The sequence below is a fragment of the Rhinolophus sinicus genome, linkage group LG03, assembly GCF_036562045.2.
Source record: "Rhinolophus sinicus isolate RSC01 linkage group LG03, ASM3656204v1, whole genome shotgun sequence".
NCBI classification, from domain to species: Eukaryota; Metazoa; Chordata; class Mammalia; order Chiroptera; family Rhinolophidae; genus Rhinolophus; species Rhinolophus sinicus.
The window spans coordinates 73,647,429-73,673,881 of record NC_133753.1 but is presented as its reverse complement, the minus strand read 5'-3'; the positions used below and the strand labels follow the sequence as shown (position 1 = coordinate 73,673,881).

Here is a 26,453-nt window from a genome sequence, read left to right as displayed (position 1 = left end):
ATGAATGACAAAAACTTGAATTACGAACACTAAATATTTTTCAGTAAGATTTCTTTATAAAGAAAACAAAAAAGATTTTAAAAAATAACATTTTTTAAAAAAAGGTATATATTAATGTTTAAGTGGGAATAGACAGAGGACAAAAAGTGGGTGAAGAGGTAGTTCTTCCAGAGTCTACAGTGTACTTAAGTCAGGGGTCAAGGCCTTAGCAAATAGAATTGTGATTCTGTGCTGGAAAGATACCTGTTTTGGGCCTGGTCTGGATGGTGAGTGACGTGATGGGTGGATTTGAATCTGCTCTGTTACAGCTAGCTTCCAGAAAACTGGGACAGTCCCAGACCGGGTATATTGGTGTTCTTTGGGGAAGGACATTGCATGGTTCCTGGGTTCCTGTTTCAAATGGGCTCAAGTCCACCCTTGGAGCTGAACTCAGTTTTTCAGAGATATTTACTTCACTAACAGAGCTCTTCCTTCCCTTTCTCCCTCCCTTTTTTTCTTTCAATAAATAAATAAGCTTTTTCCCCCCAGAGTCCCTATGCTAGACACTATAGAGGACATAAAGAATGTCCCAGCAAGTCTCAAGCCTTAAGCAGGATGGATTAGACCCGTGCAAACACCCTTGGGCGGTGTAAACAGGCCATGGGAGGAGCCAAAGGAAAGATACAGGTAAACGAAGGAGAGATGCCACTGGCTGACATATTAGTACAGATTTCCACAGAGGAAGCGTTTCAGACAGCTCAAAGAAAAACAGAGTGAGATTTAGATATACATAGATGGGGCCTGGAGATTGGAGTAAGAAAGGGCATCAAGGGCAAAGGAAACAGATTTCACCTTTAAAGTGCTTTTTGTTTTCTCCCTGTCTTTCTTGGCTGGGTGTCCCAGGGCAGTGATTCTTCAACTTTAATGTACAAACGAATTACCTGGCAGTCTTGTAAAAATGCAGATTCTGATTCGTCTGATCTGGGGCAGGCAGGAATCTGCATTTCTAACAAGCTCCCAGGTACTGAGAAGGACTCTTTGAGCAGCGAAGTCCTCAGCTGCATTGCTAATTTGCGGCAGCAGCAGTGGGAAATTATCCGGCTGGGCAGGTCTGTTTGGCCTGAAGAGCTGGGGGGATAGCACAACAGGAGCTTCTTTCATTGTTAGTCTTTTGGGAAGGTTACTGAACGGATTGCATCATCCTATCCTCTACACTAGCAGCACAGAAAGTCGGGGAGAGATAGCCACTGTCTGTAGTCACTGACTTGCTTGTGTCATAGCAGAATAAGGGATTCTTTGTTAGCTCAAAGCCTAGCAGATTTTCTGGGTCTTGGTGGAGACAGTCATTTTAAACCAAAAATAGGTTTTTCAAAAATATTGCTGAAATAAAGGAAGGAGTAATTAGGGTGGTTCGGTCTACCAAACTGTGAACTTAATACAACCAAGCAGGTCTGAGTTAAGGTGGAGGCCTTGCTGCAGCAGAGACGGATCAAAACAGTCTTAGTATCTTTTTATTTTTCTGCTGGATACTATTCTTCAAGACTTTTAATTCAGGCAAGTCAAGAGATAAGAGAAGAAGAGCCATACTTGGCTATTTGTGATCAAAATTCAGAATCAGTCACTGAGTAAAATTTATTTAGCTGTATTTTGTCTTAGTAAATCTTAATTGAATCCTAACTTAGTAAACACATACGTGGAGATCTCTAAACTATTAATCTACCCCCTTAGGCCTTTTCTTTGGAAATATAGTAATATTTGGACAGGAAAAAGCAGAAATTTTTTAAAAGCACTTTCTATGTATGCAAAATTGTTTTTGTGAAAACAGGAATGCTGTATTGCTTCTGCAGAGATAAAATACGATTGCTTGTACCAGAAGCAGTGCTTCTAAGAAACAGTTCGATTGGAAATCTAAAACACACTCTTGCTTTCCCTCCCCCATTTTTTTTTTTTTTTAACTTACCCAGATGGGTGGTCATGGTTGAAAGTAGCAATATTTATTCAGCACTTGTGTAGGCCACCTACAGTGCTAGGTATACTACATACATGTTCACTCCAATTAAAACCATACGTAGATAGTAATACACATTGTTTTAGGGACAAGGCATCTGGTATTCAGAGAAGTTGTAGACTTCACGCAAGGTTCTATGGAAACAAAGAGTTGAAATAGAGGTTCAAAACCAAATCTATTTAAAATAAAAACCCATGTCCTTTCTACCATAGCATGCTGCTGCTTTTTCTTTTTTGTTTTCCTCATTCTAAGAAATCTTATTTTTGTTGCTTCAGCTTCTGCATATGACCATGAAACCTGTATTTCTGGGTTCTTCCTCATCCAAGAAATAGTCCCTAATTTCAATATCCCATAAGAAAGCTCTTCTTGGATGTCCTACTTTATAAGAGCTCAGTATTTCCATACATCTGAATTTTCAGCCCTTCCTTTCAGTAACACCACAGTTTTAATAGTTACAAACCCATAGGATATTTTCTTTTCCATTTTTTAATTTTTCCTAAACTCTCTCTTCCCCAGGTCCCAGAAAAAACTATCTGATATTGACCCAATTTGAAGCAACACTAGTATAATTGATTCCAAAGTCTTTGTTATGAAATAAAACTATTAATCTCAGACTGGTGAGGTTTTTTGCCAGGCCCTCCCAGAGCACAGATAATTAAGACATATTTTCTAATATTAATGAAAACCAGATTATTTTATGATTTTCGCTGAGGACAATTTGCTTTTTTATGGCAGCTGTTCTTATACAGTATTGAGTTACATCAAAAGTCTATGGGGTTAGTAACTAGGTAAACAAAGATCTTCAAGTTCCCTCCCAAGCTTTCACACACTCCCCACCTCAGTACCTTTGCGCACGCTGCTTTCTCTGTTTAAATGCTCTTTCTTTGCTTCTTTTTTTGCCTAGTTAACTACTTCAGATTTAATCCACAGGCCTCAACTTGCTCATCACTTCTTCATGAAAGTCTACCTTTCTTTTGCCCACTATTTCTACTATATATTTTAAATAACATGTACATTTTGATTGTAAAACCTACCACAGATGCAACGCTACTGTATGTGTGCGTTCTAAATATCAGATTCTTTATCTCTTTAGAGATACAATAATGAACTATTGGTCTTCTGTCCCTGATGTTTCATGTGAATAGTGACAGGTTGGAATTGTCCTTTGTGTATGGGCTCCTGCTTCTGTGCTAGGCGTTGGGTGACAGAAATGGAAGACCCTTAAGATTTGTTCCCAGCACTCAAAGAACGAATAATCTTCTCGGAAAGATGTGGCTAAGACATATTAAACTATTACAGAGCAACCAAGTCCAGGATATAACCAAGTCCTTTTGTGAGACTAAGATTTCTTTGGTTTCATTTTTTCTAAGGAATGTTTTCTTGTTTTAGTCTGTGTCTGATGTATATGCTTGTACATGAAAGCTGAAGCAGCTTAGAGTGTAGAGTAATATCATTAGAGAAGCAGAAAGAAGCTTTGGCAAAATGAAAGACCAATAAAGATGAAAGGGGAAGAAATAAGAACCGCAGTTTGCCATGTCTCTCACAAATGTTCCACATGAGAGTGAATGGTAGGGGATCATAATTCATCAAGTTTCGTGTTAATAGTTAACATTTACCCTGGCTCTTAAAAACATAGGAGAGAAAGAAACTATACAGTTAGTAAATTAGGGGCAGAATGTAGACCACAGCAACTCAGTCAAAAGAGAAGGTGGGCTCCAGTTATAAACCAGCTAGAATCCTTAATAAGTAAAAGCACTAATCGGATGGGAAACAAAATAGGGTCCCAAGCATAAACTCCGTATGCTCGTTGAATTCTGCAGGTCTCCCAGACCCCACCATATCAATGTTACTGGAAGTGATAGGTTTCCTTCCCAATTTACAAATTATACATACGTGGGACAGCTACAGACCTATCCCTAGCCTAGGGATGCTCACTGCTATTGTCAGGGGAGCCATTTTAAAAAACAAAACAAAACAGAAAACTTTAAAAGAATCCATGTTTTTGAAGAAGAAGGATGGGAAGAAATTATAAAATGAGAGGGAACTGAACTAAAAATTCCTCTTCCTCAATATATTGCTTCTACCCCTCACTACCAGAATTCTTTCTCATGTCACTTTTCATACTCCAAAATTTTATTATGGAAATATACCTTTGAGACCACAAAATACTGTTTAAATTCCATGTGTCTTTGGAAACATTGATAGTTTTCCACATATGAGTGTGAATTAGTTTGATCAAGTTATTTTTCTTGACTCTAACTAGCAGTATACTAAAGGAATGCTGATTTTTAAAAATAGGCAGCAACAGCCATGTGGGGTAAGATAGGGAACTAAGGCTAGAATGAGGACAGTAGGTACATTGAAAAGGTTTCAAGAGAATACTGGGGAAGGTGCAAAAGGAGCAAAAAGGACATAAAGGTTATTTTAACCTATTTTAAGACCAATTAAGACTGGTGTTGTACTCAGCAAGAGAGGAAGAGGAATTTCCTCCCTTCTGTGCAGAATGGGGCCAATTGATATCCCAGGCCCAGATATCAATCTGGTATCATTATAAACCACAGACATTAAATAGGTTTCTCTGAGTTGGCTTTTGTGGAGAAATGAACGGTATTCTAAACAATTTAAAGGAAAGGCTTTTCCAGCTCTAAAAACAATGACTAATTTAGGGGTTGATTGAACCCTATGAAATTGCCAATTTTAAAGTGACCATGACTGACAGAAATAGCAGTTTCATATGGATCAATCTAAAAGTTGATAAATTGAGGGTTCCTGAATTTCTTACCTGAAATCGCATCATCAGAATGAAGAATTTGAAAAGCAATTAACTACACTGTATATGATTTAAAAAAATTTTAAATAGACTTTACTAGTCTTGAAGACATACTATGATTGATGATGCTATACCATAAGTGATACTGTTAAAAATAGTCATGTTGTAATGTACAATTCCTTAGATCAAGCTGTCTTTGTTCATGTCAATTCATTCCATTTGCTATTTAGACAACACTCCCTTCTATAGCCCTAGGCAACCAAGGATATCTAAATCTGTGGGTGTTTTAGATTGAGGTTGGCGGTGGGCATTATGGTTTTCCAGAGAACTCTAGGTAAACTCAGTTTTTTCTTGCACCACTTACTGCTCAGGAGGGTTTTGCCACATGATCTGGTGTCCTTACAACTATGAGTTTCCTTGTGCCACAAGAGAATACTGCTTTCATGTCTTCCTTTTCTATTCCAGAATATAGTAGCAATTTAGAAGTCTGTAACTTGGCATCCAGATGAACTATAAGGTATTTTTCAGTTCTATGGTTTCGTGATTAGACTTTAAGGGGGGGTTGGGAACCCAACTATGCTTGCTTTCATCTGCATACTGTTAACTGTATGCAAGAAACTGGCAAGAACAGTAGTTTTTTGGGAGCATTTTTACACTGGGCTTCTTTTTACTATCATGTATTATTTATTACTATTAATCAAAATAATTTGAAAACAAATGCAATTTAAAATTTAAGTAGACAAAACTTTTTACTTGTTAAAGCAGAGCCCTCCCTTTCTAAATGCTTACATCCTGTTCTTGCTCTTTTTTACAGCCTTATCCTTAATTGAGATTTTTAAAAATAATAATTCTTACGAACGGTGGGAGGTGGAACAGAGATACAAAAGGTTCTGATGATGGAAATTGCTATTGATTCTGCAAATATTTGTAACTACCTGTTATGTGCTGGGTCCTGGGCTAGGTACTTCTTCCTTTCCATAACGTCTGGAAAGCTTCTTGTGTAAACACCCGAGCATTTTTTTTCTTTGAGAGTTCTACATGCTTAAAATGCTTCCCATAGATAAGTGGTGGTCTGTTCTCCATGAATTCAGCAATGAGCTCACCTGCAGGGAGAATCATCCAGAGTACCGAGGTAAGTCCCAGGTGTCTGTTGAGGCAGAAACTACATTGATAACCTGCATGTGAGATAGAGGGTAGTTGTCGGGGGCGGGGAGAGGAATCATCTTGACCTATATCTTGACAATGAAAAATGGAAGGTAGCAGAAGGAATGGTATCTGGCAATAGAAACTAGTACAGGGACATTTTAACTCACAAAATTGTATTACCCAAAAGCTGATTCCAAAGATTCGTAAACAGAATCCTGAACACACTAAAAGATGGTGTGCCACTATCTAACACCCTGCAGACCACAGGCTAGTGTGAGGTGGTCCACAAAATTTAAGGGAACATCAAACAATTCAGTAATCAACATTTTAACAAAATATTTTTTAATTAATGTAAGAATGTATAATGAAAAATATCAAAATTGAAAATAAAGACAGGCTTAATATTACTGTTTTTTTCTTCAGACGCCCAAAGGCATTGGGCAGGACACTGTCACTGATCCTGCAGAAACTTCCCACTCACGTACTTTTATTAATGATGTTTAAAGTTAGTTCTCACAGCCCCAGCATTTATCTGTAGCTCTCTTCTGTAGGAAAACCCACTTCCTTAGTAACTGGTAGTACTCTGATGAAGATCTGAATCACTGTACTGGATCCTTTCCAGGGCCTTCCCAAACCACAGTGGGCACTTAGCCCCTCTTTGCTAAAAGAAGACGGAAATCATAGACTTCAAATTGGCTGTCTTAGGGGTTGAGCAGGGAAGGAACCTTGATACGTTTTGTTTGGTCTAGAGGGTTTGGGATTTTTTTTTTAATTGAATTCGTTATCAAGATTTTAAAAATCAGAATATTTTACATGAAAATAATCTAAATCTTTCATTGCTTGGAAAATCAGAAAACCTAACAAAAGTAGGCCCAAATTCTTCCATGATAGCAATGGGCAGTTAGAGCAGAGTGGCTCTGCCCTTACAGCTCTCTAGTTAGACGCCTCCCTCAGGGTTTACTCATTTACAACTGCCTGCTCCAAGAGTTCTTTGAGTTTGCAACCCTAGGCATGAAGGTACGAGTGCTATGGCTAACACTCATCTGCTGTCTCCATTTATTCTCTCCTGGAGAATACATATTTCCTCGTCCTTTCTAATACAGTCTCGCAGACAGGTTCAATGAAGCAGGTCACCTTTCTAACCGACAAACTTCCCACAACCCGTGAAACTTGCACTGCCCTCCACACACTGTGTCTCCCTGGCCCTTTGCTCCAGGGTCTCCTCCAAGGCCCAGTGCCTTCCCTCCGTCCCCCAGACCCCGCGCTCTGGAGCCTGGGGTGGGTCACCGGCCCCAGCCTCAGCTCTCTGCCCCGGGCCGGGGCGCTCAGGCTCGCCCACGGCGGCACTGGGCATGCTCAGAGGCGGTCGCGGGGGCAGGATTGCTTCGCAGGCGCTGGCACTCGGCTGCGGTCGGGCGCGCGGCTGCAGCTGGAGCTCCGGCTCCTGGAGTTGGAGTTGCCGGGAGTTTCGCACCCACCCCTCGTTCTTCGCGCGCGGCAGCAGTAGCCCGCGCGGGAGCTGCGAGCGGCAGCCAGCCAGCACCCCAGCGGGCCAAACCTTGTCCGGAGCCCGGAGCCCCGCGCGGGGCAGTCCCCAGGGAGGAGTCTCGCCGGCTGGGACGCGTTCCGCGCAGTGGCACTGCCCGGGCACGAGCCGGGCTGCACGGTAGGGCCGGGGCGTGGGGAGCTGGCAGGGGAGGCAGAGGCCAGGCCAGGCCAGGGGAGATGCGGTTGCAGTAGCCGCAGCGATTGGGACTCCTGGCGCTCGGTCCGTCGCCGGAGGCCGGGGTACGGACCCTGCTGCGGGGTCGGAGGAGTAGGCTGGCGCCCAGACAGATGCTTCCAAGTTGGCGGGCGGCAGGAGAGGGGGCTATACGCCCAGGTGCAGCTGCCTAGTGCGCGCCGAAAGGCACTTGGGTCTCTGGTTCGCCCCAAACCCGGGACCCGGCGTTCGGACAGGGTTGGGCAAGCCGCGGAGCGGAGCAGTTTCCTCCGACAAAGTTGAGGATGGAGCCTTTATTTCCTCACTGTCCCCGCGATACAACGATCTCTAGTGTGCAGCCCGAGACCCCCAGTGTGCAGGACCAGAGTGGGTCGCTGCGCCCCTGGGCTAAGCTCCTTCACCCCCGCCTGAAATCCACGAATCGCCCACATCTTCCCCGGCGTCTTCTAGGAAAATCTTCTCTGTCAAAACTGAGGTAGGCTCTCCTGGCGGGCACCGCTCCCTGCCTCCATGGCGCTTAGCTGGGCGATGCCTCCTCCTCAATCTCAAACGTGGCCAAGGGCGCTGGGTTCCGAGTTAGCGCTTGTGGCGCGCGCGGGAATGGAACCTTACACACACCGTGGGGCAATGTGGCTGGGGTAGGTGGACACCCGGGTTTTTCCTCCAGCCTTTCCTCAGGTTTAGTGCACCCCACCGATCCCACCCGGTTCATCTTCGCAGAGACAGGACCAGGGGGGAGGGCCAGGTGGAGAGTTTGAGTGGACATACTGTTCCTGAGAAGAGGGCGCCTGGGTTTTATCTCTGCCTTGGGCTTTGGCTCCAGGACTTCATAACAAACCCTCTCCCCTTCAGGGACTGAGTGGAAAGAGATAGGGCCGGTGGGTCCACAGGAAGGTCCACCTCATACCACCGGCCTCATAAGATCGCGTTTCAGGCGACCCCAGGCATTATGTGGATTGCGAGGGTGTGGAGGATGCTGACGGTTTCTCTTGGCTCCACTTTTTTCACTTCTTGTTTTGAGTTTTGGGGTTTTGCCTGCACACGAGTCAGAGCTGCGCTGTCATAACCCTGGGGGTGGAGGAGCTTCAGCCAGCCAGTGAGCCGCTGTTTGCCTCGCCTCTGAGGCTGCTAGTGGGAACTGGTCCAGAAATGATTATGCACCCTAGAAATATGCCGCTCTTGTTTTCTTTTTTGGCTGAACACCTTGGCTGTTGGGTTTATGTGTTAAGTTCTTAAAGGAGCACCCACACACTGCTCAAGTGCCGTGTTTTAGGGGCTCACCATTTGTGCTGTATGTTTTTCTGTGTGGTTTTTCCTACGTTTTCAGATGTGGGAATCACTTGGTGTGGTTTCAGAGGTTCCAAGGCCAGATAGACCAGAGGTCAAGTTGTAGCTTTACAGGGGATGACTGTGCTGGTAGATAAATTGCTAACCAATCTAAGTCTCAGTATCTCTTCTGTCAAATGGGGATAATACTGACCTTATCTTGTTTATTGCATAGTTGTTGTGAGACTTGGGTGAGATAATGAAAATGAAAAGTACTAAGAAAACTTTAAAGCACCATTTATGTCTTATTGTGTCTGTGCCCTTTATTCAGTTTTCTTTTTTAAATTAGCCAATTCTTTTCATTACAACAAGACACCTAAGCCTTCTTCCCTCTAGCCACTCCTCACCAAGAGGTTTAGTTGCTAAGATCTTTGGAGTAGCTATTTATCTTCTCTTTTTCTCTTCCTTTCAATCCATTTCTCTTTTGACGTCTCAGTCCTCATGTTTATCTGAGGGAAGCAACATGCCGTAAATTAGGAGATAGAGTGGGGTTGCCTTATCAGTGTTCAGAGTCTGGGCCCCTGTTTCAGATCCAAGGTTGATGAACAAGTCAGCAGACCCTGGACTGGAGCCCTGGCTTAGCCTCTAACAATGACCTTGAACTAAGGACTCAACCCCTCATTGGGGAAATCAGTCTGTGAGGTTAAGAGTCAATGCTAATCAGAGTCAAGAACAGGTGAGATTGTCTCTCCCTCACTCAGTAAGGGTTTCATCAGGCTCCTGATGTCCCCGCCTCTGCCCCCCACCCCATCCGTGCATGTTCCCTAATCCTAGGGCAGTGGTTCTCAAATGTGAGCATTAGAGTCACCTGAATTACACCTATAAAATCACTGACTTATGAGGTGAGAGAAAGAGAAGTGAGGTTTGTTGTGAAACGCCATTGTTTTAATATCTCATATACAGAAACAGGATGTTTTAGAAACTTGCCAAAAGCATTTTATATTTCCAATACCTGTGCCACTTACCATTGTCTAGGTTTAGTAATTCTGATTGCTTTTGCAATGAATTAATTTGACACAAAAAAAGATAGGATTCCCCTTCTTTTTGTACTGTAAGGTACGGAGTCTTTTGTTTCTAGGTCACTCTTGGGTAGACGGAGATGGGTGATCCTGATGTTGATAAATCCAGCACCTACCCTATTTCCTTCTTTTGGGGGATCTCAGGCGTTTGTGGAGAGGGGGTTCATCAAGTTCTGGCAACTTGAACCTTCAGATCAGACAATAGGTTGAATCACTTATGAGCAGGTTTAAAAACAATTTGCAGTTGTCCCTTCTCTGAATGGACAACTTCCTCAGGCCTCAGGGGGAGGGAAGTACACCCAGTTACAGATGTCCCATGGTGGTGCGATCAGGTGAAGGCCTTCCATTCCTTCTAGAGGATGGTGGTGGTGGCAGTGACGGAGAGCCTCTCTTATTCTCTGAGGGGGAGGAAGGCTGACTTTTAGGGGCAACTGTGCAGTATCAGTGCTGCTCCATGTTTAGTTTATAATCAAGCACTAGTTTCGCACACCCCAATCTTAAGCTGTTTTCCTTGTCCCCTAAACTAAGGTCCCGGCTGAGAGTTCATCATGACTTATGATGGCCTAGATTTTGGCCTTGAATTTTAGCTCCTTTGTATCAAAGAGGCTTCAGGAGCCTGTTGGAGTCAGGAGGGTTCCTGAGATGACATCCTAAGGCAAGAATAAGTTGTAGGTACTAGCACCCAAATGGACTAAGTGTGAGAGGAGACGACACTTTAACTAGTCTTGTGTTGCTGTGCCAAATGGAGTCCCAGCTGGCCATCATGCTTTATCTCAGCTTTCCATTTGTGCTTTGTTTTAGTTTTACAATGATTAGCATTAGAGACACCTATCTGTAAGTCAGAAACCTATTCAAAAACTCAAGTGTACCACTTAGTGCTTCAGTAGATAAAAGTGCAAAGCCCATGTCTGTCTTCCTGAGTGTAATCAGCACTTCGGGTTGTAATTCTTAAGAGTCACTGGCTAATTTAAATGGTTTCTCCTACTTAGCATGAGTAGGGATCATTTCTATTTTAAAATTCTTTCCCATAACTTGATGTTTATATTTTAGGTGTTACCCGTACTTTTTGCTGCTAGGATATTTTCCAGCATGGGGGGAGCTTCTTTCCTTATCACTGTTGTTCGCTTTTCTCAGTATATGACCACTTGATATCTTTGCTCCCTTGAATAAGTCTGTTGTGAGACAGTCATTCTGATACTTTATTTTTCTTTGGTCATCAGGGCTGTTGTCACCAGGTCATAGCCACGGCCCATTCCTGGAAACGTGCTCTTCTCAACCTTCCTAAAGGGTGCTTTTTACCTAACACTTGGGTTGTACTACTCAATTCTAATATACTTTTTTTTTTTTCACATTTCATCTTTTTCCAGTTTCAGAAATCCAAATAGATCTTAAAATTATGAACACATTTAATGTATGGTTTCTCTTTCCTTTTCCTGTAAACTGGCATGTTAATAGGGTGACTTCCAATTGATGGCATTCTAAAACAAAGCAAATTTGGTTGTTTACCCCAGTAGAAGGTATGGTTTCTACTCAGTGCTTTCCTGCAGAGAGAAGTGAGCAGCAATTGAATTAGCTCAGCAGTGCCCAGAGTATGTCAGAAGAATGATTTCGGAGTGGATGTTGATAGGTGTGCTCTTGTAAAGGGCAAATCAATTGAAAGCACTGTCTATTATTTTTCTCTCTCTTAGAGATTCGCAACATGTGCACCATCATATCAAAGACTCTGAGAAGTACTGCACTTGACACAAATTTAGTTATGTTTATTCATTTAAACATTTCACAGAACACAGAATATTTTTGGAGTTTTGAGTGTGTCTTCTAAGTCTCCATTACTGAATTCTAACGATTCTAATAAGTTGTGTAACGCCATCTGTGGATGGGGAGGTTTCACCTAGTATATCCCTACGGGAAAGAGCATTTGTTAAATATGGGTGTTAATTGATTAATGAACCCGTAGGTGATTACTGTTTTTTATCTCAGAGTAGAGAGGAACCATTATAAGCTAGGGTGGCTAAGGTCTCTACGGAGGGACTACACTATCAAAATACTGTAAATGATGGGTAGCACTTTTGTAGAGAGGAGAAGGGGTGTTTTAGGTTGGTGGTGTAATGGAGCAGGAGTGTGAAAACTTGTACTTGTATCTGCATATAAGTAATTTTCAGAGCGCACAAGAAATGGACCATGCCTAGCACAGGTGAGTGAGACCGAGTGGATCTGTGGTAGTCTAAAAACCTATTAAGTTCTTGATTCTGTAAATTCACTGATGTAGCAGATGAGCTCTTGTGACCACAGTAGTTGTGGATAAATGAGGGGAGGCACAACACTCAGCTTGAAAACGGGGGGTGGGGGGGGGGCGGTGTGCATGAGACAGGAAGGGAGAGAGAAAGTGTTTCTAGGCCTTCAGAGGGTAGTGGTTACAGGTACAGAGGAATTAATTAAAATGTGGGTCCAGTTGAAGAATACTGGATATTTGGGGGAAGAGTGTTCTTAGAAGTCCTCCCAGGAAGAGGGGTCTTAACTGGAGTTTCTAAAACTAGGAAAAAGAACTTTTACAACTCAACCATAAAAAGGCAAATAACCCAATTTAAAAATGCACTAAGGATTTAAATAGACATTTCTTCAAAGAAGGTATACAAATGGCCAATAAGGATACTCAACATCATTAATCATTAGGGAAATACAAATCAAAACTCCAGTGAGATAACACTTCACACCCACCAGGATGGCTATAATAAAAAAAGACAAAATGATAAGTGTTGGTGAGGATGTGAAGAAATCAGAATCCTCATATAATACATTGTGGGTGGGAATGTAAAATGGTGCAGTCACTTGGTAAAACAGGTAGTTTCTCGAAATGTTAAACACAGAAGTATCTCGTGGCCAATTCCAATCCTTCTTATATACCCAAGAGAATAGAAAACATATGTTCATGCAAACACTTATATACAAATGTTCAAAATAGCATTATTCATAATAGTGGAAATATCCCAAATGCCCATCAACTGACGAATGAACAAAATGTGGTCTAGCCATACAATGGAATCTCATTCATCTATAGAAAGGAATGAAGTGTGATTCATGCTACAACATGGATAAAACTTGAAAACATGCTATATGAAAAAAGCCAGACACAAAAGGCCACATAGTCTATGATTCCATTACGAACATTCAGAATTGGCAAATCCATGGTGACAGAAAAAGTACAGCAGTGGTTGCCAGGGGCTAGGGAGAGAGAAGAGTGGGGAGTGACTGTTGATGGGTATGCGGTTTCTTTCTGGGGTGATGAACATATTCTGGAATTAAATAGTGGTGATGGTTACACAACTTGGTGAATACACTAGAAACTACTGAATTGTATACTTTAAAAGAGTGAATTTTATGGTGTGAATATCTCAACTGGGGCAAAAAAACACACCAAAAACAACCAAACAGCAAGAAGGCCGCTGTGGCTGGGGCTAAAGAGAGTAATAAGAAAAACGTGGTGCGAGAAATCCAGGAGTGGAGTAGGGTATCAGTTTCAGGCCAAATTTTCTGCTTTGGGGGAAAAATATCTACATAATTCTTTTCTCCTTGTTTGACATTGGATCTCCTAGGATTTTCCTGTTACTCTTTCATCTAGAAATCCTTCCCTTGAATTAGAAGTGTTTTGTTCTAAGTTGCTTCTGAGTCAGTGGGATAGTTTTCATGGCAAATGCCTTGTGATCTTCAGATTAGACTGTTTTGGGACTTCCCTCTGGACACTAATTCCATATTTAGGCTTCCTTCTTGTAATCCACCAGAGGGCAATAGGCTGACTGGGCAACTTCAGTTTAGCTTCTCCCTTAAGATTTGACTGTGGTAAACATTTTAGTGTCATCTTCTAATTTGTTTAGGGAACTCTGTCAGGACCTTTTTAAAAACTCTCTGTATTAAACAGGGCTCACATTGTACTTGGCATTAAATGAGCATCCACATATTTGGGTCCACGAGTCATGATACTGAGCGAGGTTTAACACCACAGGAGCTGAGAGTGCTGTCCCGTCAGTAGAGATGTTTCTTCTCTCTTTAGCAGTGTGTTGTAGCTGTGCTTCTCTAACAGGAAACACCTGGGGAGCTTGTTAAAGTGCCTATTCAGCAGGCCCGGTTGAGGCCTGAGGTTCTGCAGTTATAATAAGCTCCCACCGATGCGGAAGGCTGCCGGCCCATGGATGACTCTGAGTAGAAGCTAAGGATACAGTGTGGAGAAGATGGCTTTGGAGTGAGACAGAGCTGAATGTGAAAGGTGACTGCAACATTCGTTTGCTGTGGGAATTTGGGCAAGGCAATGGACATCTGAGCCACAGTTTCCACATCTGTAAGATGAGAGTAAGACCTAGCTCACAGGAAAGTCCTGCATGATGCTCCTGGAATGTGAAATATCACGTGCCTTTTTCTTCCCACAAGGGCTACAGATTCTATGGGAAGGACTAAGGAAAAGGTATATGAAGAAAGCCAAGGGATTCAAAGAGGTTTTTGACTGGTGTGGAAAGGGTTGTGTCGAGAGAGGATGTCGGGGAAGTGGGGTATGAATCCTAGTCCTCAGGGAAACATTAATTTGCTTATTGGTTCTCAAATTAGCATAGTTTGAGTAAAGTCACTGGGCTAGTCTTAGCTGAATCTGGATAATTTTTAGTCAAGATGTTGGGTGTTTGCTTTCATGCAGTTGGTTTCTTTTTGACCAGAAAGTCATGTGCGAACTGCTCAGTTGTTGCTTCACTTCTGTGGGGACAGAGGCCCACAGGGCAGTTTCTAGGCTCTCGGCCTCAGGTGGAAAGGTGCTGGCTCAGGTAGTAGATGGCCGTCAGCTGTTACTGGTTAGCCATTAGCCACTTATATAACCGCCGTGGCTACGTTGGCTGGCAGGCGGGCAGGCAGAGAAGCGGATGGCAGGTCGAGGATCGTGTGGCTCCTGCTTCCTGTGTCTCCAATCCAGCCAACAGAGAGAATATAGTGGTATGACTCCCCTATCTGTGGCTCCATGGGTGTTCCTTTTTGGCCTCACCATGTCCTGCGTTCTTGTGCGGGGAGTGGGAGCTGAGTCCCCGCATGACAACTTCTTTGGTGGGGTGGTCTCTGACCCTCCTGCCTTCCCCTCTCACTTATTGGTGTTTCTCTCTTATAAAGACCAGTGGAAGTAAAGGGAACCAAAGCTCAGATCACTGAGCTTCATTAGCACAATGGAGATCAGTTTCCCGGGATGAGGTTGAAAATATTTGCTTCATGCTGACTTCAGAAAATCTGGGCATTTCATTAGTTTGCCTTCTGTGAGTCCATCAGCTCTGCGAAGGTTAAATTGAATTAGGTTAATGAGGAACAGCCAAAGAGGAAGAACTGGAACCTAAATCCTGGCACTGACCGCAATTCTCCCACCTGGAGCCGTGTCACTTGCCCTCATCAGAGTCTTAGTTCCCTTTGTTGCTATTTGGGACCAATAATAATCCCCGCCAGGCTGCCTCATGGGGTTGGCTTGAGGCTCAAGTGAACAGCATTTGTGAGGGCCTTGTGAGCTCTAAGATGCACTTAGAGTCTGCACCAGCCTCTTCAGTGCTGGGCTCGGTACTTCCTCAGGGTTACACAGGTGAGTTGTGGCTTGTTCACTTGTGTTCTGTTTTTATCTCCTTTATCCTCATTTGAAGTGGGAGGACATAAGAGATTGTGTTTACATTTCAATTAAGTTGACAGATCCTTTTTACTTTCTTCTGGGGAAAATAAAAACCATATAGTTTTTAAGATTTTTAACAAAACTCCAAGTGCTGTAAACCAAGCTAGTTTCCAGGCTTCACAGCCTGAAATTCATTGCTTGCTGTCGTGTGGGGAGTCACACAAGGTCTCTGGTCCCACACCCCGCATAAGAACGCAGGACATGGTGAGGCCGAAAAGGAACACCCACAGAGCCATAGGTAGGGGAGTCATACCACTATAGTCTCGCTGGCGGCTGGGTTGGAGACACAGGACGCAGCTGCTGTCTGCTTCTCTGCCAACCAACCCCCCTCTAGCTTAGCCACAGCAGTTATGTTAGTGGCTAATGGATAACTGGTTACAGCTGATGGCCATCTACTACCCGAGCCAGCACTGTTCCATGTGAGGCCAAGAGCCAGAAAACTGCTCTCTGGGCCTCTGTCCCCACAGTGTGCTATTATCTCATCACATAACCACTGCTGGAAATGAAGTTCAGTCAGAGAGGTTATATATCAGTAAGCTGTTCTTTTATTTTTGAGACTGCCTAGGAATATGTTGCCTCACACAATCTAAGGTGAAAGGCAGCAGTATCTAGTAGTTAAGAAGTTAATATTATTCTTGAAGAATTTAATCTGCCTTATCATTAAGGCAGCAATAAGGAAGTGGTGCTGCTGGGTGGATAAAGCTGGGAGTTCCTGAAATAAGTCCTTTAAAAATGAAATCCATATGCAACCATAACAGTAGTTAAAAAACAAACAAACAACCAAAGAAACCTACCTTGATGGTAGAAATTTGGTGCTTATATAAATAATTCAATGCTAATAAAATGGACATTTCTCCCAATTTCACTTACTGGAAAATGACACTTGTTCTTTTTAATCTGATTTTTTTTCTTTATGAAATTGCAAACCACACACCCACTGGCTTATCTAGTAGTTGATTTTTTAAAAATGGAACAGAGAATCCTGAATTCAGACACCTTATTTATGAAGAGCCTTTGCTCTCAAACCCCACTAGACTGTGAATTCCTCCAGAGGCAGGCATCTTCGTTTCTGTATCCCTGAGGCCTAGTGTGTCTGGCATAGAGGAGAGAATCAATAAAAATATGTTGAGCTAGATAGCTGCTTCCTTCTGGGATTCTCCTTCACTGTCTTATCTATGAATTTTTCTGTCCATATATTATTTTTATTATTTAACATTTCCCTGGAGAATATTATGTGCTGACATAGTACACGGTTCTAAGCACTTTACAAATACTGATTCTTGTCAGAGGTAGGCCGTTATTTATTCCTGTTTTACAGCTGGAAAAACTGAGGCAGAGAAAGGTCAAGTGACGTGTCGAATCCGGCAGCTATCCTGGGAGTTGCACCTGGGTACTCTGGTTTCAGGGTTCCTGCTCTCAACAGTAAGCTTGGTTTAGCTTAAATAGACTCGCCTTTCCTCCCTGCTTCAGCTCTCACATATTACCCTTTTTCCTCTCCCCCACCTGAGCCTGCTTTCCTGAGAGTACAGAGAAATGAGACCAGACATGCCTTTCTGTCTCCCTTTTTTTCATCTCCTTTGTCCCCTGCCCACTCACTGCCCACTCCCAAGTTCTATAAAAATGTGACTCTGAGTTTGGAAAATAGAGTAATAGGGAGAGCAGCATAGCTCCTTCACAGGGGCCCAGGCTTGGGGTTCGGTCATTCCTACAGGGGCTGTTTAGAATGAACTCTTATCTGAACAAGTCTGTGACCTCTAGCCCTTGTCCTCTGAGTTTGCCAGGTGACAGGCTGTGTGACCTCAGTCAGTGCCTCTCAGACCTTCGTATACATGTGAATCACCTGGGCATCCTGTTGAGGCACAGATTCTGATTCATTGGGTCTGAGATGAGGCCTGGGATTCTGCATTCATAACCGGTTTCCAGGAATGACGAGGTTGCTTGTCCTTGGCCCAAGGCCCTAAAGGAGTCTCGAGTCTACACAAAGCCACACCTGCTAGTCTAAGCACTGTCTTGCCTGAAGAGACCTAATTTCTAACCAGAGAGAGACATCAGACATCTAGAATACACACCAAGGAACTGGAAGTTGCCTGAAGGCAGTCAGAGAGGCTTAAGGTGGAAAGAGAGGGTAACTTCGAGTAAGGGAATTTGATGCTTTCAAAATGAAGACTGTGTACTATTTCCAAATGTGAGCTGAAAAGCGCTCTGTTTATGATGGAAAGGTTATTACAGAGCAGCTGTAATGGTACAGCTATGGGAATGAAAAAGTATAATAACTCCTGTCTGAGTTGAAATGAGACTTTACAACCCGTGCCACTGGCCTTTAAAACTCTTGAAAGTAACCTTTTAAAGCTCTCCAAGATCTCCATAAGTCTCAGGCTCTCCTCCCTGCTTTCCAACTCCACCTGCTCCGGTATGTGATCGCATCCTAAGAGCCAATATTGGTATACCAATTTATGGTCCACCAGGTGCTCTCATTGTATCTTGCTTGAGTGAGATTGTATCTCATAATTACCCAGCTGTTTGTTTATACATGCGAGTGATGAGGGCTAGAGAGTCTCACTCTGTCAAGCCCACAGGCTCACAAGTGATGGAGTTGGGGGCAGGCTTGGGTGAGCGAGCAGGACCTGGTGTCTCTTGCCCTTCATACTAGGCCTGGCTGCTCAAATACATTTATGCCACTGGGCAATTGAATTGGGTTTGCCATATTTGGCTTTGCACACGATGAGGCATCTAGGTGTTTTTTGTGTGTGTGATTTTTTTTGTTTTTTAAGTTTAACATATATACAGAAACAAGCACAGATCACATGTGTACAGTTTAGTGAAGTTCCCTTCCATGAACACACCCATTCAATCTTAACACAGATCAAGAAAGAGAGCCACCAGCTCGCCAGTCTCTGCCCTGTGCCTGCCCCTTCCAGTACTTCCGTGGGCGCCACTGTCCTGACTTCTAACACTATAGATCACTTTGCCTGTTTTTCAGTTTTAAGTAGACGCACTCCTACTTTTGTACTTTTATGCCTGACATCTTTCAATATTGTAACTCATCTACACTGTATATGCAGCAGCAGCTGGATTGTATTCCATTGTATAAACATACCACAAATACTGGTGAGGGGCATTTGAATTGTTTCCAGTTTTTGGAAATCATGAATAATGCTGCTGTGAACATTCATGTATGTCTTTCGGTTCACATAGGTATGCATTTCTGGTGTGTGTGTACATGGGTCTTGTGATGTGAATATGTTCAATATTAGTAGATTTCCAATATGGCCATTCCAAGTTCTGTTCCCATCTGGTGTGAATGAGAGTGCCATTACTCCACATTCTTGCCAATATTTAGTGTAAGTCCTTTAAATTTTGCCTATTCTGATGTTTGTAGAGAGGTCTTTTATTATGGTTTTAATTTGTAACTCTCATCACCTTTTGAAGCCTATCATCTTTGCATGTGAATATTGGCATTTGGCTGTCCCTCTTTTGTGAAGTGCCTCGTCAAGCCTCTTGCCTATTTTTCAGTTGTGTTGTTTATTTGCTTTACTTTTGAAAACGAAGTGAGAGTTCCACAGAAACACCTATGAAAAGTCCTTGAAATCGATAGTGAAGGGGCTCACTTGTCAGGGACATCTGGTTGTATTCTCAAACTAATTTCTGGAGAAGCACACAGGACGAGGTGAGATGAGAATATGTAGAGGAATAAAACCTTTAGTAGGTGACTTACTGAAAAGGTGGGGAGCCCCATGGTCCAGGGCAATTGTAAAATTGTGAGAGCACCTGAAAGCTTAAAAGCAGTTAACCTCCAAATGAGCTTGCCTTTTATGGCAGTCATTCTAGAAGATTATAGGCCAAATCCAAAAGTATTGCTGAAACATTTTCAGAATTGCTTTGAGTATATTGTTTTGGATATTTTTCGTTGGTTTCATAATGTACTTTGAGCATGTATATAATTTTGGGGAAAAAGACCTCTCAGAACCCAGTCCAGTGAATCAGGAAGGTGCTTTATGGGTGACTTAAAACCAAAGCATTATTTTTAAGGCTTGTCTATAAAGAGAGAGAACTTCCTTTCTTGGGGGAAGAGTGAAGACATTAGCAGGGAGGAAGGAGACACTACACTAAGTGACTTCTTTTCCTCGTCTCTTTTAATCTTTATGTTAACCTCTGAGGTACTTTCTATTGTGAGTGTTCCACTTTGTAGATGAAAAGTAAGAGATTTAGAAAGAGAGAGCATGATTTAGGAGTAAAACCTATCTCTGTCTTACGGAAGGGCCACTGGTGCCTTTTCCTTTCTCCCACCCTGCCTCCCCTCTGACAAGTGTTAAAGGAATTACAAACCTGTTGCAGCCAGAAAAACATAGGCAGATGGTGAAGGTCTGTTTTCCACCCTGTGTTGTGATAGACCCCCAGGAACTGGGCGGGGCCCTGCCCAATGGGGCTCTGAGGGGAGAGGAGAACTGGGAGTCAGGCTTCAGTGCACTTGTTCTTCCCAAACATGATTCCTGGGGTCCTACTATTTGGGAGCGACTTAGGGCCTTCCAGTGTCCTGCCAGGACTCACAGTCTCATCCACACGCCTTACTCTGCTCATTTTTCTTCCTGGCTGGCAAGCAGCCACCCAGGAAATACTGTAAGATGTGTTGGTGCATACACTGTTGGAAACTATTTTCTGTGTAGTAAATGGTCTCTGTCCAGTTGGGTATTTGTGTATAAAATCTGACTAGGACGGGCAGAATATTGCTGAGTTCTTGAATATTCATTGAATCCTGATCTTAAAAGAAAATCACCCATTTGTTTTCTCTGAAACAGAGTGGGTTAATCGCTTTGGTGTCTAGTAAAGACCTTCAGAAGTTATTCCTGAAAAGAATGTCCTGGGCAGATTGCTTTCAGACAGACACTGGGGCATCCAGATGCCCCTGAGATGTGCTGGGCCTGGGAGAGACCCGAAAATACACTTGACCATTGCAGAGGTGTGTTCTCACCCTCCCTGGCTCGTGGACCCCAACAAGCTGGCCCTCTTCCAATGAGATTGGGAATGTCGTCTAAAAGCTGAGTATATACTCAAAAGCAGAAGCTACAACCTATTTTTCTGGCTCAAAACCATAGCAAAGAAGCCTCTGGCCTTCTCTTGAGACAGCTCAGTAGAATGGTTTCTTTGTTTGGTCATTTGTTTACTCTTAGCACCTTATTTCCTGTACTGCTTTGGGTATCAGGGCAAAGGCCTGGGTTGTGGGTATCCAGATAACGAAATCATTTCCTGTACAGATTAAAATTGTATTTCATTCATATTCACAGTTTTCCCTGGATAAAATGAGGTACTTGAGATAAAATGTGAGGACATTTTAATGAAAACCTCACCTGGTAGGATATTTATTTTCTTACCACATTTAATTCCTGTGGAGGATTCTAGAGCAGGTGTGAAGAGCTGGGTGTTACTAAGGAGAAGTTAGTGAATCCCCAGTGTGGCCACCTTACCTGTTTTCTTAGCAAATCATTCTATCCTACACATGTGTGCAGTTTGTACACTTTGGATTTGGATTTGGCTGGTGGACATCTGAATTCATTATTCACCTCCTGCCAAAAGAAAGGAACTTATAAATAGTGCTTTGTGTTTTGGATTTTACAGTGCACTGAGTAAATACAAGTAAGGTATACGTTGCGAAAGGAGTAAAGGACCGCCCACATCCTTATTTTCTGAGTGGGTGTAACTAGGATATAGGTCATGGTGTCCCTGTCACCTCTGGCAGAGCTCCAGTAAACTCTGTCTCCTTATAGGATGCTGTGTTATCTTCCAGGTACACGTGTCTACAGTTCTGTGTTTCCTGAGAACTTTTCCATGGAGCTTGCTTCGTGGACTACCTAAGGCTTCCTTAACATGATATTAATTATACTAATAGTTAGTGGTTGCACACATGTGATGTGCCAGGGCTAACACCATTTTTTTGTGGATTCTTCCAACTCTGTTAATTAGGTGCTGTCATTCACCCTGTTTGGTAGAGACCAAGGTGCAGCGAAGTTGTCTCTTGGTTCCAGGGTCCAAGCCCACCATTGTGACTCTGGGTCAGGCTCTTGACCACCATATGGTGCTGTACTGAGGCAGTGAGTGATGGGAGGGGTTGGGCCTGGGGCCACTCCTGTGCCATTGGATATCGGAAGAGGGAAGGTCAGACATTTCTTAATAGGAAGTATATCACTGTGGGCAGCTCTTGCATTATAAATGTATTCAGTTTAGGTAAGTGATGGGGGAAATTCATTATAGCAAATTTCCAGAAGAAATGGATTTTTAAAAAAATTTTATTGGGGAATATTGGGGAACAGTGTGTTTCTCCAGGGCCCATCAGCTCCAAGTCGTTATCCTTCAATCTAGCTGTGGAGGGCGCAGCTCAGCTCCAAGTCCAGTCTCTGTTTTCAGTGTTAGTTGCAGGGGGCACAGCCCATCATCCCATGCGGGAATTGAACCAGCAACCTTGTTGTTGAGAGTTCATGCTCTAACCAACTGAGCCATCCGGCCACCCCAAGAAATGGATTTTTGAAGGAGGAGAGAGACGTCTAATGACATTTAGAGGAGAGGGAAAGATAGTCAGCTTCATATCAGGGTGCTGACCCACATTCTGGAAAGGATTTCACAGAGATGCTATGGTATGTGACAGGGGTACTTAGGAGCAGTTTTACCTGGAACAACTGTTTCAGTAGGTTTGTGTATACCAGGGGTGCCAATAAAATGTTTACAAGTGGACACTTTGGTCAATGTTGCTCAAGCAGTAGTTTACCATCATCAGAAGTGTCTGGACGCTAATGGTAACCACGCTGATGGTAAGCACCTCTTGTAACTGCAGAAGTCAAACGTGACTTGTATTCATCTTTTGTTATCGGTGTATATTGAGTATTGCAATTTTAATAATATTTTTCCTTTCTTAAAATGCGTATACAATTTTTTGGCACCCCTTGTATTAGCAATCCCTCCTTGTCCTGCCTTTATCGAAGACAAACAGAGACAGGGCCAAGCTCCTTCTATGTGGGGCCCTACTTTTTTCCTTGTTGATTTCATGTCAGGGCTTGGGAGAGGAGAAAGGACAGAACGATATTATAGTTCCCCTCCTCTTCTTCACATGGATGCCATGTCACAGTGCTATGCAGGAGTGAAGAGACATGGAGAAATCCCCAGGAAAGACCCCTTGTAAAAGGCGAATGGTCTGCTTTAAAATCCTGCAGCGCCATTTATCTGCATCTTTATCAGGGCATCGTCACCGTTTTGCTTTGTATTGATCTTAGCTCTGTTTATTTCATTCAACAAAAGTGCCTACTACGTGTAACCAACTACCATGGTGAGCAAAACCAGACAAGGTTTCTGCTTTCAGAGAATTTCTTTTCAAAGCTGTACACAAAAATAATTGCACAAAATATTAAATGTTCTAAGTGCCTGTGGGAGGAGGCACATATTTGAGGGGGTTTGGCCTGATTAAGGAAATCGGGGCAGCCTTCCTAAGGAAGTGTTGATGAGCAGCAATCTGAAGGGTGAGTAGGAGTTAAAGAGGGAGGGATGGCATTGCAGAGGGGACAGAATGTGCAAAGTCTCTGTAGTGGAAGGGGGCGTGGTATGAATGAGGGACAGACGACGGCCCCTGTGGCTGGGAATGTAGAAGAAGGGGTACAAGACAGTCTTCTCTCAAGAATCATGAGGTCTTCTAAGCATGGGTCAGAAGCGATCAGATTGACAAGGTATCAATTTGGTTGCAGTGAAGAGAATGGATGAACGGATTGTAGGGGACCAAGAGGAGATGTGGGTGGACCAGTTTAGAAGTTTTTGCAGTAGTTCAGGAAGAAATGATGTAAAGATGGAGAGAACTTGGTGGATGTTTAGAAAAATAGGGAGGTGATATAACTGGTTATGGTGAAGGGTTGGCAATACAGGGTGAGAAAGACGGAAGCATCAGGGGCTACCTCTTGGTTTCCACCTTGCATGATTGGAGGTTGGTGGTCCCATTCTGTAGACATTGTCATGTATCCCCAACTAGACTGTATACTGTTTGGTAGCAGGATAGTTCTCTAATATAAATTCAAATCTTCATAGTGTAACATGTAACAGGTGCTCAGTTAGCTTTTGTTTACTGAATTATTTGAGTAGGAGGGATTTCTTTAGAATGATGGCATGCGTGCTTGGTGGGAAGCAGCAGTTTGTGTACAATTTAGTGAGGCTGGGGTAAGAGGTACATTTCATAACTGAAGTAGAAGCCCAAAGGCATTCGGCCATGTGGAGATATGACTTGAGTTTTCAGGAAGCATTTCCAATAATTTTGAACCTGTTAGCACTTAGAAATCTGTATTTTTCATTTATGTTAGACGCAACGCTTTTGATCGTCGCTGTCTCCAATGTCAGATGAGCCTCATAACGCCCAGCTTTTGGGTGGCTGTGAAGGTTATAGTTGATAATTTTGTGAAATATGGTGAGTTTTACACTAATTGAAGGAATTTGTCCATCTGTGCTTGCTTTCCCCCTGTATTCTTCCCCATCACTAGTGGGTGCTGTTGCTCAGAGGGCACTGGCCACATGATGACAGTTGACTCTTGGTAGATGAAGTACCTCTCTTGGGTGGCTGCTCATGCATAGGTAAAGGCCTGTGTTTCTTTTTTCATCCAGTCCTTCTGTAAAAGGATTAGTCAATGGGTGAGTTTTGGGTTAATGTTACTCTATTGACTGATATGAAGACTGAGGGAGAGGGGAGTGAAAAATAGGTCAGATCTAAGCTTTTTTGTTGTTATTGTTTTGTTTCTAAAGATTATTTTATATTTCAGGTTCTGGGGTGCTCCAGGCAAGTCACAGCCCAGGACTGAGAATGTGCTAAAAACAAATGATTTCTTAATCTCCATCCTCAGTGGAGAAACAAGTAAGAGGATGGTGGTAACCATCACCAACCTTCTTTAAGACCGGACACTGGCCAATTCTAGTGTTTTGGTGGTCATTGGGAGCAGTTCTCCCACAGTGCTTTCTCCTCACAGAATTGGATGCTTTCACCGTATTGGTGAACTTGTTCAAAATGATTTACCTTTAGTTGGTCTATTTCCTCTATTGTCATTAGGTTATCTATTTCAATCTTTATTTTTCCCACCTCCGTTGTTTCAAACATTCTGGGACACTCGTGTATGCCTTTCTGTCTTTACCCCTGCATTTGTTCTGTTTTATTCACTCTCCACTTTCTCTTGGAACTACATGATACCTTCGTTCATTTCATCCTTTAGTTGGAAAAGGCAGATACAAACCCAAGAATTCTGTCAGTCTTTATTGTGCCCTGGTGTTTAGGTGGATACTAAAGCTTCTGTAACTGGTGCTCTGTGATCCAGCTATTTCCCTCTAAAAGCTGTCTTTTTAAAATCAGTTCTCCTTCCTCTACCCAGCTCAGTGAGCATTTCCCCTGCTGTGCTGCCTGCCCTCAGAGCTGCCCCTCAGGGGGAAGAGCCCTTGATGGAATAGCATCATGTCTTCCACTCAAGGTCTTTGACTCATGAATACTTGGCGGGGCAAGAGACTAGGTTTTAGAATCCAGAGGGCTTCTGGTAAGAATACAGGTGCTGAGAGGAGTTGGGGAAAGTACATTGGGAAGAGGTGGCCAGGCTCTCCTCGTGAGTTGATGAGCACTTGGCTTCCTTTGCCCTTTGGCTGCCCCATGTCCTCCCTTTTCCCTTCCTATAGGGCAGGGTGCTGTGCTGTGTTTGCTGCTGTGGTCAGACGGGCATAGAAGATTCGATTTTGGGGACTGGGGCTTGTTCACCTTTGCTTCTCTATGGCCAGTTCCATCCCTCTTTCCTAGCTTCTTTCCCCATTGTCATTTGATACTATTTTGAACAGCGTGAAATACCCTGGTAGCATCATCATTCACTTTTATTCTTTTGCCCTTAAAATGTCCTTCTCCTCGTTGTCCATCTTGTATCCTTGCACTCATTTTCAGACCCAGTTAATGGTCACCACCTCTCTGAAGCCTTCTGTGACCACAGAACTTCCACCCTGAGTCAGAATCGATCTGTGCTACTCCTGTGCCACGTATAACTATCACGTACAAGTCTGGTTATTTGCTTGCATGTCTAGAATGAACACTTGAGTGATGGGACTTGGACTTGTACATTTTGTATCTGCAGCACAGTGCCTGGTAAACGATAGGTGCCCAGGAGGGTATGGATGGATGGAGCACACTCAAGCAGTATTTCTGGGGGGGGGGGGGAGAGAGAGAGAGAGAGAGAGAGAGAGAGAGAGAGAGAGAGAGAACATGTTGAGATGTTCAGCTGGGACACATGGGAAAGGCTTTAGATATGGGCCAGAGGGTTGTTTCTGCTAACTGCTTACTGAAAGAGATTTATAGTAGAGGATGGAAGTGTGAGCTGTTAAGAATGACTTGTGACATTTTTTTTTTTTTTTTTTTTCAGAGTAGAAGCCAAGTAATTGGCAAGAGATTGCATTGCTGTACTTTGGCTTTGCTTCTTAAAAGCTCTGGGGTCTTTATTGGAAGATCTAGTTTCTTATGTGTAAAATGGGTTGGTAACCATATAAGGTAGGTTTTGTTATTCATGTCAGGATCAAATGAGGTGAACTTGAGAGTGCTCAGCTCCCTGCCACATGTAGTGAGGGCTCAGTGGGGTAAATGGTAGCGATTGCTGTTATTATTGGCCTCTGTTGTGTGATAGAATCAAGAGGTGCCTGTCGTAAATGGTATGAGGCAGAATTCTCCTTCTCCCTGAAATAAGAATTTTAAGATTCATAGGTAAGCACAAAATGGATATCCAGGTGTTAGGGTTCACTGCAAATGGGATATGCATTCTCCTTCC

At 43.1% G+C, this 26,453-nt stretch overlaps 1 protein-coding gene across 2 annotated transcripts in view; it reads left to right on the top strand.

Moving 5' to 3' along the window:
* The first annotated feature begins 7,435 nt into the window (after nucleotides 1-7,435).
* The window catches only part of STXBP6 (syntaxin binding protein 6), a 236,163-nt gene continuing 217,145 nt past the window's right edge, over nucleotides 7,436-26,453 (top strand). For both annotated transcript variants that reach the window (XM_074328106.1, XM_019718447.2), the window contains exon 1: nucleotides 7,436-7,569. The gene's annotated coding sequence lies outside the window, so the exon portion shown is untranslated. The remainder of the gene's footprint in view (nucleotides 7,570-26,453) is intronic.